Here is a 5,703-nt window from a genome sequence, read left to right as displayed (position 1 = left end):
TATTTCAACCAACAGCTACCCAACTTCATCTTCTTATGAAAAGAAAATAAATTCTTAAATGTACCACAATTCTCCATCCCCAAATCTAATCAAAGGCGAAAATCCTTTACATTTTTCTATAGCTATTTTTTGCCTACCTTTATAGTTATATTTCACCATGTGATTTGTTTTGGCTATTGAGAATTTTGCCTTGGGAATACAATCAATGTTTTCTTTTCTTCTCTAATAAGTGGGACACCTGTAACAAAAGAGTTTGCTGCTATTGTCATTTTCCTCTTACTCTTGACCATATAGGAGACATGATTCTTAAAGATGTGATATCCGTGTTATAAGTTTAAAGTGACACTCACGAGGGTAAAAACAACAAGGCTAAAATTATAAGGAAAGAAAAGATCTTTGAGGGGTCTTTGCAGAAACTGTTGAGCTTTCAGCACAAAAGTTTTAATCTTGGATGTCTTACCAAGTAAACTGTAAATGACCTCAATGGTATAAGCCACTGTCCATAGGGTATTTTGTTATTTTATTTTATAATGGATATTCTAATCCTCAGCTTGATTTAATATTAAACCTCATAGAGGTTCTGCCTCATAAGTAATGCTAAATAATATCTGTTGAAAAAAAAAAGCATGAGTATTGACACATTTTACTGTTTTACATATGAGCTCTGAACACTCACACTCTTCTCCAGAGTAAAAATGATGCCATGCAAATTAATATAGCATTCACTGAAAACCTAAAATATAATGATATAGACACACGATCACAGTCTATTAATTTTATTGGCATTCAATTAGTTTGATATTAGCCAAATAAATAACAAGAATTCAAGGCAGTTTTGTCCATGGTTGGTTTTTAAATTGGTGTTTCTATGGAGGAATTAGGACTGGAATCTCCTATTTCACCATCTTACTGGAGTCATTCCCCATAATATTTAAGAAAACATTTAAGAAAATTAGTAGCTACTTGGGAAATAAAATGTATCAATAAAAGTTTCTCTGTTGTCTTTTCATGGAAACAAACACTTCTTGTTTTTTATACTGTTATTTTTTATTTTAAAATTTATTTTTCATAATGATAGATGCTAATAATTTGGGAGAGTCTTTTTAGGTTTTTTAATGTTTTAATGCTGTTCCTTTGCATTCCATGATAGTTATAATGATGACGACAGTGATTATACTTGTAGCTAGCCCTTACTGAGTATGCAATACATGATAGCATTCTTGTTGTTTTAGAAATCTTAACACTTTCCTACTTAAAGAATTTTACAAAGTAGGCACTGTTATTTAAATATCAGTAAATGGAGACAAAAACAAGATAACTAACTTGTCCAAAGTCAGAGCAAGAACACCAACGATACAGGATTCAAATCTGTACCTTCAGAGAATATGCTTTTGCCTGCTGCACAAGCTTCCTGTTAGACGAAGATGCTCCTTGAAAAAAATTAATTATATTAGTAGCAAGATAAGAATAACTTTCCAATCTCCAAGTTTAAAACCAACTTTTGTAAGAAAAAAAATCTGAAGTTCTTCTGAACTTACATGGTAACCTGGTTCCACTATGTGAGCAAATTAGTTAACCTCAACCCTGGGCTCCAGTCATCTCATGGGACTCAGGAATAATGCAACATATCCGTGTTGCAGGATTATTGATTATTGGTAAATATTACTGATAATGGATCTATTCTGCCTTTCAAAATTATAATTAAAATTTTTTATTTTTCCATATTTTGTTTTTTTTTAATTTGTGTAAATGACCATACATTGCTTAACTATAAAAAAAACATGGATAAATATTATTAAATCAAACACAATATTTGACAGGTGATACAAACTTGAAAGTTAGCTATTAGTTAAAATATAAATAAAGGCTCTGGGGATTTGCATTTTCTGAGTCACTTCTTTCATTTTTAGCCAAATTATATCGTTGACAAAACAGAGTCACGTATTTATATGCACAATATTATTTGCTGGATGTACAAAGTTTATTTTTATTTATTTTTTGTGTCTTTATTTTGTTTTGAGAGAGACAGACAGACAGAAAGTGAGCAGGGGAGGGGCAGAGAGAGAGGGAGACACAGCACAGAGCCTGAAGTGGGGCTCAAACTCCTGAGCCATGAGATCATGACCTGAGCCAAAGTCAGCTGCTTAACCGACTGAGCCACCCAGGTGCCCCTGGATATAAAAAGTTTAAACAAGATATGTGATGTCCTATCTTCACAGCTGTCTCTGCTTCGTCATCACCACATATGAGACAGAAGAGGATTACCTGTTAAAGTGCATACTGGCCTGGTAGTGTTCTTCCAGACTCCTTTCCCATCTCTAAGAACAATTTTATCTAGTTACTTTCACATTTATTATTTTGTTTTGTTGAAAACTATAACCTCCAGACACTTCCACAAGTTAAGCTGCAAAATAGATTGGTAATTAAAGAGCCTAATTCCAAGCTGCCCAGTCAAGAGCAAGCTATCAAATTATGCATTATAGTTTAAAGAGCATAAATGCAAACTGAAGATATATACTATCAATTTTAAATCCTTGCTTTCTTGAAAGTAAGATTATCAGCTAAAATATTTTAATATAAGTTAAATTATGGTAGGATCATTGTTTTTAAGGAAATAAAATGCCTTCTACCCTAAATATAATAACTAAGTATATATATATATACATATACACATATATACACACACACATATATATATATATAGCTGTGTATGCATACAGATAGGTATATAATTTAAACATATATAGTAATGGCATCTGTATACAAATATGTTTTCATATGTTAATTCATATATTAATCTATTATGAAATAAGGCAAAACTATATGTAGTATAGAAGCGTATCAGATAAAATGCTTTGGGTTATTACCAGCCTAGACCCCAAAATTCAGTCTATAATTTGCAAAAAATTAAATGCACATTTTTAAATGTGTGCCTGAAGGAAGAATTTACAATGGCAATTACAAATTATTAAAATGTGAAGAAATTGAAATGATGTTTTGTAAGTTGCTGATCACATTATGCAAAGACCCAATGCAAAGACAAAGCATACAAGTTCCGTGTATTGATTTGGTCCAGTTCAATAAATTTCTTTGCCTGCACTTAAAATTCTACAGCACATCTTTGAACATGACTTTCACAGTAATATGATTTTGTTCTTCAATGAACATTATACATTGTTTAATTTAAAAGATAAAGCGAAGGCATTATTCTATAAAAGACGAAATGAAGGGATTTCAATGCAAATGTCAAGTTGCCTTTGTCTGGGATATGAAGGGCTTGTAGCTCTGGATTTTCTTTTCTTTTCACAGATCCATTAATTAAAGATAATGCTTAATCTCTTACCAAAGTCACATCTGACTTTTTGCACATCAGTTGCACCTACAAGCCATACTTAACATTAAATGGAAAGATAGGATCCGTGATTACAAGGTCTTGGAAAGGAGGCTGTCTGCAAACCCAGAAGCGATTTTACAAATACAGTTGTAGTAGGCTGGGCACATTCCAGAATTCGATAACCATAGAATAATTGAGGAAATGCCATGAATCGAGGTGGGTATCTTTGCTCTTTTGTCTTAGGAAGCTTTTATAACCTCCAGGTAACAGGCAATATATCATCCATTTGTATTTTTCTTCAGATGGCATTACCAAACCTGATGTTTTCAATATCTAGATGTTTATTGCAAGCATAGAAAACCTAAGGTATTTACCCAACATTTCACTTTCAGAAGTTTTAGAAAAAATATTCATGCAATGTTTTATCTTCAGCAAAGAGCTGCCATTTTCTTAATAATATGCTCCTGTTTTTCCTGCTATGTTTTACTAGAAATGCCAATGCACACATTTTGGTTAAATTTTTTTAATGCCTTTTATTTTATTTTTGAGAGACACAGAGAGAGAGAGAGAGAGAGAGAGAACACAAGCTGGGGAGGGTCAGAGAGAGAGGGAGACACAGAATCCGAAATAGGCTCCAGGCTCTGAGCTGTCAGCACAGAGCCCGACACAGGGCTTGAACCCACGAGTCGTGAGATCATGACCTGAGCTGAAGCTGGACGCTTAACCGACTGAGCCACCCAGGTGCCCCCAATGCACACATTTTGATATAAAGGGGAAATTAAATTTGAAATAAGCAATGAAATATTAAGCTCAAAATCTTGTTGCAATATATTAATCTGTTTATATCAATCACATTGATAACCTACACAATTATATCAGTCTTTGTTCTCCCTCTTAGACCAGTGAATGTATGTGACCACAGCACCATCTTTCATAAAACAGCTACCCCTTTTTGAGAGCCTGCATGCTTTAAAAGTGGTTAACCGCCTTGGTTTCCCTGGCTCATTTAATCTCCTTCCCAGCCCTTCTCTCTCTTCCCCTAGTCTCCTCTCTTGTCTCCTCTCTTGTCTCCCATACCTTCCCTCTCAGCCTCTCAACTGAAGTTCAGGTAGATTACACAATTTGCAAAGGACACACAAGTGGTCTTTTATAAAGTGAAAAGTAAAGATGAAAACCCAGACACATCAAATTATTGTTTAACACTAGTTTTTTCTTTAATCATGCAATTCATCTCACTCTCCTTATGGGCCTGTTGCACAGTTTGAGCAGGACCGATACAGGCCCATTCTAGGAGTGGGCTCTGATAGCTTAGTGTTACGGGGCACTGAGTCTGGAAAACTTGGCAGGGGCCTACATGTTATCTGACATGGAAACTGGGCTTACTTTTTTTTCAGTGTATAGGGCATTTTGAAGGAAAGCTATGGTCAGACTCTTAGCTCAGTGACAAGAGTCTTGTAATGTCATTTGGGATGGATATAAGGGTGATCAGACCAAATGTTGGAGTCCTAGGATTTAAGTTATAACAGAAGTGTAGTCTGAGAATGATACTAGTTTAATAAAATGTAAGGAATATGGAAAAAAGATTAAATAAACATATAAAAGACAATAGACATTGGTGATGAGAGGTAAAGACACAGATAATCAATAATGTTGATTACTGATAATCAATTATAATTTTGCAATTATTGATATTTATGCCCTCAATTCTTTCAACCAATTTACTCACATTCTTTGGACATGAAACAAATCCTCATTGCTCTATAGAAAGTCTGCAAGTACGTTTTATGATATTATTAGCATAGAGACAAATGTCAAAATTCAAAAGAGATATGTGTTTCTTGATTCACAATGCTTCAGCAATGCTTAATATCTAAATGGTCTCCCTACCTTAATCCAAGAGAAAGATTAGAATTTTCTGTGTCAGGGGAGCCTGGGTGGCTCAGTCGGTTAAGTGTCCCACTCTGGCTCAGCTCGTGATCTTGGGTTTGTGGGTTCAAGCCCCGTGTCAGGCTCTGTGCTGACAGCTAGTTCAGAGCCTGGAGCTTGTCTTCAGATTCTGTGTCTTTCTCTCTCTCTGACCCTCTTCTACTCACACTGTCTCTCTCTCTCTCAAAAATAAATAAAACATTAAAAATTTTAAAAAAAAGAATTTTCTGTGTCAAAGAGAATCAAGCATATTTTCATAGTGCCTATGAAGTTTCGCAGGTAAAGTGATGTTTTTTCAGAGTAAGAAAGAGAAATACAGGAGCATTGAATCTTAAGATGCCCTCTGACGTCCAGGTAAACCATATCATATAACTTTATTTTTGTATCTAATAAAGTAGAGTGATCTCTACTCACAAACAAAAATACTGAGGTGTGTAGGGGAC

This window comes from Suricata suricatta, chromosome 1 (assembly GCF_006229205.1).
Source record: "Suricata suricatta isolate VVHF042 chromosome 1, meerkat_22Aug2017_6uvM2_HiC, whole genome shotgun sequence".
Lineage (NCBI taxonomy): Eukaryota > Metazoa > Chordata > Mammalia > Carnivora > Herpestidae > Suricata > Suricata suricatta.
Note: the sequence above shows the minus strand (reverse complement) of the source record.